Consider the following 13,388-nt stretch of genomic DNA (forward strand, 5'->3'; position numbering starts at 1 on the left):
TTGCATGATGATCACAGAGAGTAGCCTACTCGATTGTTAAAGACAGCAAATTTTGTAAATACAACATACACATATCTCAAGTAATTTCCGGCTCCATTCGAACTTTCTGAGTTTAAATCCAGTTGCAAATTTCATATGTAGTGGGTGTCCCTGACATCGACTGAGCAGTTAGCAAACTTTATGTTTATAACATGCTTGTCACTCAGAGGTAAAAGTCATAGCATACATATCAGCTGTTAGGTACAAATGCAGAATCTGAAGGAGTAAGTGTACCAGTATACAAGATTCGTTTTAGCAAAACCTCGCCTGGGGGGGGGGGGGGGGGGGCATTGACCACTGTGGATAACCTGCCAACTCGGTTAAAACATTAAAAATAAATTTAAAACTGAATTTATTTAAGTCTTTGATAATATGTTAATATTCAAGTAATACTTCTATTTAATATAACAAATATGCATATATGAAGTAAGGAACACAATATATAACAATCTGGAATCCAGATGTTAATTGGTTTATTCTTTCATTGACATTTATGTTCAATTGTTTCGAAGCAGAGAGTGTCAAATTTAGAGCAGCATAGAGTTTGTACATTTATTTCTTCGTTTGAAATTTAGTTGAACTTCCTATATGTCTTATATATTAAGGTACATGTGTGTAAATATTGAAATTCCAGTTAAAAACACTTTAGCTGTAAAACAAGATTCAAACAAATGTGGCACCAGGCCAGGATATTTTGATATGTCTTTATATGTTACATGTACAATCACTGATATTGACTAATATTTAAATGCATGCCTTTGGTACTGCTCAAAGGCCCTGAGTGCCGAGGTCTAAATTTGAAGTCCTTTACCGGTACATAATAACGTCTCTATATGAGTGAAAAATTCTCAACTTGAAAGTAAAACAACATACAATCTATCAAATGTCATTGACCCTCTCCATGATAATACATGTAAAAATAATAAATAAATTATGCAAGTCTATTCTTGATTGACAAACTACAGATTAAAGCAAGTAAGGTGATGCAATTTTCGTACACTCAAGAGCAGACAAAAATTGTACAAAGGAGAAAAGAGGAAAGGACAGTAGTTTTGGGTTTAAATATCTTTGATATTTACAAGTTATTATTAAATTTACAAAGAGGTCTTGTATTACAAAAAAAAGAAACAAGTCGATTTTAAAATTAGCTAATTTGGGCATAGATTTCAAAATATATTGATATCAAAGTACATGTACATGTAATATTTATAATCTGTGAATGAATGTACATGTATTTACTTGTTATCTCTCTTTGAATGAGTTGACCGGTGGATAGGGGATGCTTAATCCTCCATGGCATTTAATCCCACCACAGCTGTTTTCAGGTATCACTGTGTGCTCTACTCTCAGTTTGTATTGGTATTTTAAAAATGTCCACTTCTAACTGTAAATTCTCTGAAAATTACAAAATAAAAATCGTTTTTGATAGACTCTCTAGTGACGTCTATTTTTCCTTTGTATTTCCCCACACTACCAACTTTACTCTCTATTCTAGTAAATAAATCTACTTTTAAAAGGACCATTTTCTGTACTGACTAATATATGTCCCCCTCCTCAATCAAACTTTGATGGAGAAACCTATGATAAAAATTCTATCCGCAGACTTGGAAGCATTACCTATTTTTTTTCAACCATGACGTCATATGTTAGATATGTGAATATTGCTCTGGGGCAAGCTTGCGCCCTGTAAATTCTATACTCAGAATTGAACAAACTTTATCCATTTTGTTCTCCTTCTTGAAATAACAGAAAATCCAAGTAGTTTGTGACCTCACAGAAACAATAATTGCCGCTAATCTCCTCCTAACAAATAATAATTTTTGTCAATTAAGATTTTTTCTACAACATATACACAATTTTGTTAACTTCTAGAGATTTTCAAAATTTGCTTTAATGGGGCCAAAGCTGTATATAGACTTTTTGCTTTCAGTGCTATTTTGTTGAGTAGACAAGGTCATTCTGTTTCACAATATAACTATTTTATATTTCTGGGCAATCTTCACTACTAGATCAAACGAGCCAGTACTCACTGAGATAACTTTACTAGACTTACAATTTTGTTTTATATGTAGGCGTATAAAGTTTTGCTGTCTAGTTATTTATTGACCTAATTGAGTTGGCTGATTCGACGTAAATACTGCTCTTGAGAACTTACTGCAAACATTCAGTTTGTTACAAGCTTCTTGAAAACTTGCTGCAAACAACAAATTAGCATGTGTGTTTCTGGCAATCATCCTGCGAACATTGTTGAGTTCCTGTAAATTTGCTGCAAGCTTTCAGTAATGTTTGTCGCTAGTTTGCAGCTAGTGTCAATCATCCACGACAAGAAAGTACTACTGTCAAAGTGATTGCATACTTCATGATAATGTACTTACACAGCCACAAGACAACTGAAGTATGAGGGGACATTGAGTTTTCGCTGAAAGGACAAGATAGGCTAAGACCCCTTTTTGGCCCCTAGTTTGGGGAGTCTTTTAGAATGATACACCAGTTTATCAATTAAAAACCTGTTGTCACCCCTGCCACTAAATGAGTATTCTTTCTAAGTTATGGGATACACAGAGGTCACAAAAATCACAGAAAATATGTCAATTTCCGAATTTTCTCACTTTTAAGAAATTTTTCATCGATCTTACAGCATAATTTGAATCAGAAAACATAGAGCACAAGCTTGCCTATCTACCAAATTGATATATTTCATACGCAAGCATCAGATGCATTTTATGTATAAAATCTCAGATAGGCAAGCTTGTGCTCTATATTTCCCGAAGTGAAAAGTATCTCAAATTTGACGAAATCCTGCCAGAATTGAGGAAATTCGGGAAAATGTATCATTTCTGCACCCTCTTGTGGCCTCCGTATAAGCTTTGAATCAAAATTAGTGCTGGTTTTAAAACAAGCATCATTTTAAGTTTTTAACTACAAACTATCACAACTTTAACTGTGTTCTGATTTTTACATCAAATAAGGGGCCAGATTCGGCCATTACCATACCTTGTCCTTTACAAATAAATTTGATTGTTACGGTAAAAAGCAGTGGTACATGATTCTTCATTAATATTCATATCATTGATCACATATATACGAGACAACATATTACAAGAAACACAATTGCCTTGAGCTATCATCGAGTAAATCAAGTCTGATGTCTGATTCATTTTCTGTAAGCTAAATAATTGGTCTATCCTAAACCAATTTGCTGACAAAATATCTGCAATCTGATGTATAATCAAAAGATGCACAATATGTGCTTCTTAACATAGTTATTCCGTTTTTCTTAAGACCCATGATGTGATGTTTTCCTTTAACGTCAATCAATATAACATCAAAATAATTTTCCCCAGGTCCTTGACCTGGACAAGAGTTCTCAGCTACGCAAAATTTTATGTATGTCCGCTACTCTGCTCCGCAATGATTTTTTTTTTTTTTTTTTTTTTTTTTTTTTTTTTTTTTTTTTGACATCCATGTTTTTGTGAGAAATTCTATAAAACTTGCACAATAAGAAATCAAAAATAAAATTGAAAATTACATACATAATTTAGATAATTTTCCCACTTACTAATTAGGATCCACTAGTATTTAGCATGTAGTGGTAATTGATTTTAATTATCTGAGTCCCGATTTACAAAAGAACTTATGACTAAGATCAAAATGAAATTTTGCAAATAATGTTCTATTTTACATCAATTTTAAAATGGTTTTAATCTTTTCAAAAAAGAATTTAGCAAGATATTTTTATGCTAGCAATTTTTTGCACTGAATCATTAATTTTACAAGATTTTACGATTAACAAAAGTTTTTGGTCTAAGTCGTAAGTTCTTTGGTAAAACAAGCCCCTGATTTCATGACTGCGCGGGTATCATTACCATTGCAACTACTAGTTTAAACGCTATGTAAGTGACAAGCCAAGAGGGTAAAGTTAATTATGAGAAAAAATAAATGACCATTGAAATGGAATTCTTTTTTTTCGTTTTGAAATTCAACAGCCAAGGACGGGGGTTGTTCGGAAATTATCGAGACATTGTGATTTTTCTGCTTTCTAAATGTAATAAACGCTTTCTGGTGAAACATTGGCATATAGGTTTAACGGCAATCAGGGCTATAGAGCAGCGAGGGATCTTTATCGTGCCAACGTCAACCGTGACACAGGGCCTCGGTATTTAAGGTCTCATCCAAAAGATCCGCAACTTTCACTGAAAAGTGCCGAGTGCATGGCGAAGGAACAGTTACTACCTATTTTTTATCGACTTAGTTCAGTCGCGGCCGGTGTCTGAACCCACGACCTTCCGAGCCTCTACCGACTGAGCTACCGTGACAGTGTCTTTTTAAGGAAGAAATTCTTCAAAATCATACATGTATGTGAGTTTTAAATATTTTAAATATTCCCAACAATCAAATTGAATTTTGTTTACCATGCCTATAATGGATTCCTAAACTACTTTAAAAAGCCTTACAACCGCATAGCGGGTTCGAGTGAAAGTTCTACGAAGCCACTATCTTTACTTTTCACCAAAATATAACAGCAGTGAAGGAGAAACTTTAGAAGTACTGTACAGCAATATATTCCAGAAGTGGTGTTAATCAGATGTGGATATTTAAAAACCCCTATGACCTTCTAAGAAAATTGGCAATCACATAATTTTACCAAAATTAATAACATTAAAACATCATAGAGAGCTGGGTTTTTTCCATTTCAATAAAAATGACACTCATAAATTTACCTAACTTATCATTGGTCATTTGCAAAATTATTTTGTTATTTTGTTTTCAAAAAACATTCTGATTGTCCATACAAATACTCTGAAATTGATATTAAAAAAATGCTTGAGTTTCTGATTGACAATAATTCAATATATCCCTTTGAACTCGAAATAAAACACACCACAGAGTCTATCACTTCCGTTTCACTTTAGGATATTTTACTAAAATAAAGGGGGGTCAATGACAATCTAAAAACAAAACTTTCTGATAAAGTTGAAGACTTCAACTTTTCTATCGTCAACTTCTCTTATTTATTTAGCAATATACCACTTTCATCTGTATATGGAGTTTACGTCTCCAAGTAAATTCGATACGCAAGAGTATGTTCTACGTAAGAACAGTTTCTAAAACGAGGTAGGTTATTGACAAAAGAGTTGATGATACAAAGATATCATCAGTCCCGTTTAAAGTCAACGTTTCGCAAATTCTCGAGGAGATACTATGACCTTGTCTGCAAATACAATCTATCGTTAAGTGAATGTTGAATGAGGTTTTTCATACAAATTGTTAAGCCATTATTTTCACACTTAATTGTCCACCCGATCATGACAATGAGCACACGGCGAGTGTAACCGGTCGACAAGGGATACTTATTCCTCCATGGCACCTGATCTCACCTCTGTTTCAGAGGTTCGTTTTGGCTCTGCTTACAATTTGCACTGTTTAAATGGAATTTTAAGCATGATAGCTGTTTGTTATCTTCACATTTCAGTCAAAAAACATTGTCGAATGTTGGCTGATGCTTTTCATACAAATTGTTAGGCCAATATTTTCACACTGAATTGTCTACGGATTTCATGAAAAGGAGCACTCGGAGGATGTGACCGTTCAAAAAGGGATGCTTATTCCTACATGGCAACTGATTCCACCTCTGATGATTTTATATTAGTGGTCCTGTTTGCTCTGCTTCCGATTTGTATTGTTCCAATGGACTTTTGAACTTGATAACTCTTCGTTATTTTGAAATTTCATGTATATACATCCAGTATGGGAAAATATAAAGAGGGCTTATTTATAAAAGAGACATATGACCTGCGTTTAATGCATTAATATATAATGCATCGATTCTCAATGACTGCTTTGTTTTCCATTTATATATTATAATACAGGTCCATTAAAATAATTGCAAGATTTTTGTCAATTCGTTGAAAGAGTATATGTTGTGTTACGAAATATAAATTACATAAAAACATAGTACTGAAGAGTGAGAGAGATAAAGCTATCGAAAAGTTCTTGCAACGGTAATGCTCAAGGGCCATTTGGAAAACATATGTTGCTGGTCTATCATTTACGAATTATAAGACTGCGTACTAACGACGAAAGATATTTACTGAGGATGGAAGCGGTTTTGCCCTTATATTATTTGGACTTGAAATATCATGGAAAAGTAACCATCAAATACAACCTTTTATGATAAAACTATGTAGATATTATCAAACTTAACTGGATGGGTGGATGTTTTTCAACCACACGAACGTCTACTCTTTGTGGTGGATTTCACTTAATATTACATGACACCTAGTGGTAAGTTGAAGTTTGCTTCTAAGGATATTGAAGACTTGAAATTTGCTTGCATTCTTGTAGTGCAATTGGGTAAAATTCTAATAAGCCCTTTGAAGAAAACTCAAACAATAAACCAATTCTGAATGAGGAAAATTCTATAGTCTCAAATGTTACGCAGCACTTTCCTTTTTAATTTTTGAATTTGAATGTCTAGTAATATAAGTGGTTGTTTAGTTACACTGATATAACTACTTAAAACAAAACCAGCCCTGAAAAAGATTTCAGAAGTTGCCCTAGGCTATCATTCATGAAGTATACTCATGAAAAATTTGTACCTGTGTTCAGTATGCAGTTGGCTTGCGGTAAGATAGTTTCTTCTGGAGAAAAATACATGATTTTGTCTCATTCATCCTAACATTGTGCCACTAAAGACATATTAGACTCACTTATATTACATATGAGACTTATCGGAATACCTTTCTATTATCATGAAAATTCAACGATGTCTCTGGTTTCAACTGTCGATTGTTCTCCTCTTTTTCATAACAGAAAGTATTTATATCTCAAGTAAGTAGATACGGTAATACTTCTCTAATGTCATTTTGAAAAAAGTTCTCATCAAAGACGATTGAAGGTGTCCATATATTCTTAATTACCGTGTCTGTATGTCTCTTCTGTCTACAAGTTACATATTATGTATCTCAAAACAGCATGCATGGATTCAAAATTATAGAAAGAAGATTGAGGAAAATAAATTTGAGTATGATTAAGTATGGGATGTTGATATCGAATTATTATCATAACTTCCTTATTAACATCGTTATTATGATCAACTTTAACATCATTATATGATAATTATTTAGATAGTTATGTCAAATTATAGATAGCTTTATGTCAATTTTATGTCAAAATTAAATACGTTATATCAAAAGTATCTATATATTACACCATTATATTTAGTTATTGAGTGTTATATTTTAAATGCTTTTAATATCTGAAAGGGTGAAGGTTGTTTCTCTCTTTAAACAACTGTGCATACCTTCATAAACTAGATATTTCTCGATTGTCATGCCAGTTCAATCTGGATGCAATATAAAATTAACAGTCTGTGATGCGACTGTAGCCCTACTGGTGCCAGATACTAGTTAATCATAACACCACAATTATTCAAAACGTTGATGTACTTACATTGATGATTTTTGCCATTTTTAATGGTCATTCAACCAAATTCGATTAAAGAATAACATTTTCAAATTTTTTTAAAAGAATAAATATTTTGCTTTTAGTTGCCATGACGATACAGTGGCTGCAACGTTATTGTTGACAAACCAATCGTTTAGAATCGTTCGTGTAACGTGCGTGATCGTTCGTGTAACGTGAGAGATCGTGCGTGTATCAGGCTCATTCGTTTGCGGTTTTAATCGTGCGTGATCGTGCGGTAAGAAACGTTCAATTTTCGTTTTGTAAGTTTTTATCGGAATGTTTGTTTGTTTGTTTGTATGTTGTTTAACGTCCCTCTCGAGAATTTTTCACTCATATGGAGACGCCACCACTTGCCGGTGGAGAGCTGCAAATTTTGTCCTATACTCGGCACTTACGGCCATTGAGCAGTGAGGGATCTTTTTCGTGCCAGCACCTACTGCGACACGGGACCTTGGTTTTTAAGGTCTCATCCGAAGGACCGTTATCGGAATGTAATTTGTTAAACAAGCATTTCGATTGTCTGTTTTAATTGAAATAAGAAATAAATAGAGCGCGGTTTACAATATTGAACGAACTAACTATCGCTAGTAAGTAAGCAATATAGTAAGTCGTACAATATTCTATTCTCTTGAAATAGCGCAACTTTAATAATAAAGGATGACTGCACTTAAGGACATGCGAAAATTGCGACTAAATAAAAGCATTTTTCTTTTCATTGCAAGAATGGTCAACATCCAATCTGCAACTTTATGTAATTACGTTTAATAAAAGTGTGTATTTACGAAGTTCGAATCTGTTTTCAAAGGCAGGGGTCATCACAATTTCTTGAATCTCCGTACGATAATGAGGACGCCCACTTTTTTACTGACTTTAAACATAGTCAGCGCATGTTTGTCTACTGTTCTCCGTTTCACAGTAGTTGTATATTTGCATAAATAATAATTTGTCAAAAGGAGATTTATAGACAAACATGCACTCATGGTTAAAAAGAGAAAAAAACTTCTTCTTCTTACATTCGCTCTCTGTGTTGTAACCAAGGATTGTGATATGTTGAATATTATAATTAACCACGTGATGTCCTACCTCAGGTAACTTTGTGAATACTAAATTCCGTCACGTGACTTTTAAGGTAGCATGTTTTGTGCTAAGACATTGTGTTCGAACACGTAAAGTCATCTGGCATGGATATACAATGCTTTAATTACATTGACGTGCTCATATTGTTAGTTTCGTTTTGAAGCCTTTGTCTGATGTCTATTTGTGCCACACGGAATGGAGAGGGAGATTGAAAAGAGTGATCACGTTCTTTTTTCAAACATGTCATTGTTATTTATCAAGTCTAATTTTAAACCCATATTTACAATGTTAGCTCCACCTCTTATCAATATCTAATATTCAATCCAGGGCAGGTAAGTGTAAATTCACTATATTTGGAAAGCACTTAGGACAAAAAACATTGAATCATTTTATTGTATCACAGTCTAAAATCATTTTGAGATTTAAATTTGGTTCCAAATTGGCAGGATTCTTTCATAAACATACATAAGTGAAATAAGGTTTAGATATAAAAGCAACAGAAGCAACCGAAAAAGACCCAAAAACAGGCGTTAAGTGCAGTCATCCTTTCACGATTTTTTTCTCTGATGTTAGTTATGTTTACTGCTAATTGTGGTTCAAGATAATTTTATATAAATGCATTAAAAACGTTTATCTTTACAAAAAATAATAAAAAATTCCCAATGCTTAAATAAATATTAAGTCGGCGAATGTACACGACATGATTGTCGGGGTTACTTTAAACAGAGTTTATCCCTGATACTTTATTTTTATATATAATTTCTGCAAATAAATGAATTGTAAAATAATTGCTCATTTTAGAGATTCACCAAGGCAAAGAAGGATATAGTTTTAATTCATTTTATGTATCGAAAAGCTTAAAAAAAAATCACGTTTCCTATGTCGGAGAATTACATATAAATTATTTGTAATCTTAAATAACGATTAAATCTTATTTAGTTTAAAAAATATCCATTCTAAACAGTTTTTTTTCAGTTTTCCAAAGTCGATAAATTGCACCAATAATTATTCGTAATATAAAATAACTATACTAAGTCTTAATTTTTCGTTTTGAAAATATCCACTCCTAAATATTTTCAATATTTTGCGTGAAGAATCGTGCGTTTGCGTAGCAGTCGTGAAAGATCGCGTAACGTGTAGAATCGTGTGCGTTAAGAATCGTTCGTGTAACAGATTTAATCGTGCGTTAAGCGTGCGGAATCGTTCGTGACAGTGATTGTTCGTGTAAGTTGTCAACAATAACGTTGCAGCCACTGTACCTTTATTCAACTTGAAAGTCAAAAAACAGAAGTTTTTTATTTATCAGGATTAAGCGACAGTACGGCTGCAAAATGTGTGCTTTTTCATTCAAATTTACCCAATATGTCATTAAGAAATAAGGTATAAAGTTGATGTAAGCAGTTTGAGAAACAGAAATATTCTGTACTCAAACAAAGTTAACGTAATTAGAAATCAAGGGTCGTACGAACTTGAGCAATCTTAGATCTGTTTATTTGTACCACGTGAATTCTAAAACGGCACGTGCCTACACTGTAGAGTTTACAATTATAATGAATATTAGGTAAAAGCAATTTTCAAAAACAAATTATCATAACTTTCTGATAAAATAATCTAAAATAACAATCGTAAAGATTTTAGTCTGCATTCAGGCAAATTTAACAGAATTAAAAGTACAAATGTTGACGTTTTGTGTATTGGGGTCCGAGAAAGGAAAAACCAACTAATCATACGTTATCGCGGCAAATGTCAAACAAAATATTTTTCTGCACAGTTAAAAAAAATTAGCATTTCAAATGGCAACAATGTTTATAAGTCAAAGGTGTATTTTTATGTTGAGTTTACACTTAGTCTATTTTTTTTTTTTTTTTTTTTTTTTTTGAAAGCGATGGAAAAATGAGAAATGATAACAAATATCAACAAACCTGTCGAATAGAACCTTCGAGAGCCCTGCGTGAGTGTCGCCGAGTTCCCGTATCTTCCTTCTCCTGCGATTATATTAATCCCCAAACTAAATTTTAGTCAGGAAAGTTGCTTTTTCAAGTTCTATTTTCAGTTTCTTTTTCTTTTTGGTCGACTTTGCCAATGTAGCAGGCCTACCGGGCTTCCCTCTCTAACCATGCTGTTTTGTTTATGAAAACTACGCATGCGTGCATAGCATGGAATGTGGAACCCCGAACACGTTGCGATGTATATATTTACGTCCTATAAATAACTATTAATTCTAATGAAATAATCCAAATTATTTAATTGTAAAAGTTGTAATTTTCTGAAAGTTTATACATTTATGAGTAGTCAATTCTTGTCTGAAAATGTTATCTAGTCAGTTTTTGATGAGATGCGCCGTACTGTCACTTAAAGTAAACAGATGTATCATGTTTCATCCAACAGAATAAGATCTGTGGTAAGAATAAGACATTTGAATAAATTAAATTATTTTTGTCAGTAGCCATGACAACATCTTTAAGACAAATAAAAAATGATATCAAGGATAAAATTATATCCATAAAGTCCATATGGGCATCACGTTTTATTGAAATTTGACCTTAAAAATGTAAAAGGAGTTGGATATAAAAAATGTTACTGAAAAAAAGATAGTTAAGCAATAATTATGGTAAAAAGAAACACATACAAATAATTCCTATATTTATATTCTAAGATGGATCAAGTAGGAGCAATAGGTTCAGGTACCAGGAAACTGAACTGAAGCCTGTAAATAACAGATTCAGATAAAATGTGGCGGAAAAGAGAGGGATTCATCCGTCTTTCTTTCTTTCAAGTCGGATACCACACGCGGCAGTGCTTTGTATTCTGCATTGAATATACTGTAGTTGAAAGAAAAGGATTTTTCTGAAAAATTGACTTGATGAATTGATGTATTCTAGTAATTAATTCTTTGCGGTGATTGAAAGAAAACACAAAATTACAGTGAAACTGAAGAATCTACGGCTACTAGAAATTTAACCACAAGTATTCAAAGTTCATAAAATAGCCCTGTCACAGTAAAAAAGGATCTGATACATTTTATAATTTGAATATAAAAATTTCAAATGGATTCATTAATTCTGAACATATTTGTTTACGCTATTCTTATCATATGAAAGGCAAGGTATTACTATAATATTAAAAAGAATGTATTTTCTTTAACAGGGCACCTGATGTTTCAATATAAAAAATATGTTTTTCCTGTTTCAACCATCCAGCAATCAAAGCATTCAGACAATTTTGTCGACAAAAACGGCGACAATCGTGACAATGATGTTTTTTTTTTTTTTTTTTTTTTCTTTTCTTTTATTAAAAATATATGCAACATACAACATATTGGGCAAAGATTATATTATACATTACAATTAGTATTTTTATGACATATCAGAATTATAATACATGTACTTCTGCAGAGAGAGAGAAAAAAAAATATGCATCATACCTGTCTAATAAGCATTCTACTACTTTTACAGCATTTTCTTTAATCAAAACAGTGTGGGTTTTTTTCAGCAAACTTTTTTTTTAAAACACGTATAAATTGATTTAAAGGATATACAATGTATATATATATAGGAAAAAAAAGTATTGAATCCGGGTAGCTAAAGGGGTCTTATTCAACACCAGCACTGTCCATAATGAGGACCCCTAGCTACCACACATGAGGACTGTTTTCCTCATGTGTTGGATATACAAATGTCTACTCCATAATTAGCGTAACATAAGATTTTTTTTTCTACAAACAATTTGCTACATCACTATATAAGTTATTTCCTATTTTGCCACATTTTCTCACAATAGAATTTTGTAAAATGAGACAGTTTTTAACATAAGATTTCAATTTATCTTCTGACATTCTTTCATTATTGAATCGACTCTTCATTTTATACTTATATATAGTAAAACAAAGAAATGAAATTAGATTATTCAAAATACATGTTTTTTCTGATAATTCACCGTAAAATCCCAACAAAATACGTTTCCATGAAACATTAAATTTTAAAAATATACCAGTTTTTCGCCATAAAAAATTGGTAATTGCACAGGAAAATAGAAGATGTTCACTATCTTCTAATACATTGCATAGCTCACACATTGGCGATACATCTTTATTCCATTTACTTACACTTGCATTAGTATTTAACAGACAATTAAGCAGCTTGTAGTTGAATTCTGCAATCTTTTTGTCATACATATTGAGAATTTTTGAAATGTATATATTCTTCCATAATGTTTTATCATCTATGTTAAAATATTTATTCCACTTATTCTCATAAATTGAATTATGAAATTTTGACTGAACTAAGACCGAGTAGTAAAAATCACTTTTTAAAGTTTTGGTCGACTTAAAACAGTTGTTTCTAAACAAAAACGAGTCATTATTATGGATGTTAATATATTTTGCATAGGAACAATCAAGTTTTGATTTGAAAGGTCTTAGCGTCTTTTTGAGCATGATATATTCACAGTAAATATTGTTTTTACTTCTTAATTTATCCCAAAAGTAATCTAGTGCATGTATTTCACCATTTTCATCAAAAAGATCTTTCACATACAATATACCACTCTTGATCCATTGTTCAAAACATAAAGTTTTGGAATCATATCGGAACAAATTATTGTGCCAGATAAATTGGGATAAAAATTCTTCCTTCAAAATACTGTTGCTTTGCTTGAATTTTTTACACTTATTAAGCATTGAAAAAACTTCCACATAAAATTGCGGGAAATTAGTCAGTTCCCAAAATTTTTTATCATCCAAGTTATAACTCGTTGTTTTAATAATATCATGTATTGATAAATTACTATTTTCTAATAGACTGTTT

The sequence above is a fragment of the Saccostrea echinata genome, unplaced genomic scaffold, assembly GCF_033153115.1.
Source record: "Saccostrea echinata isolate AGI-Se365-2 ecotype Australia unplaced genomic scaffold, CSIRO_AGI_Sech_v1 ptg000027l, whole genome shotgun sequence".
Taxonomy (NCBI): domain Eukaryota; kingdom Metazoa; phylum Mollusca; class Bivalvia; order Ostreida; family Ostreidae; genus Saccostrea; species Saccostrea echinata.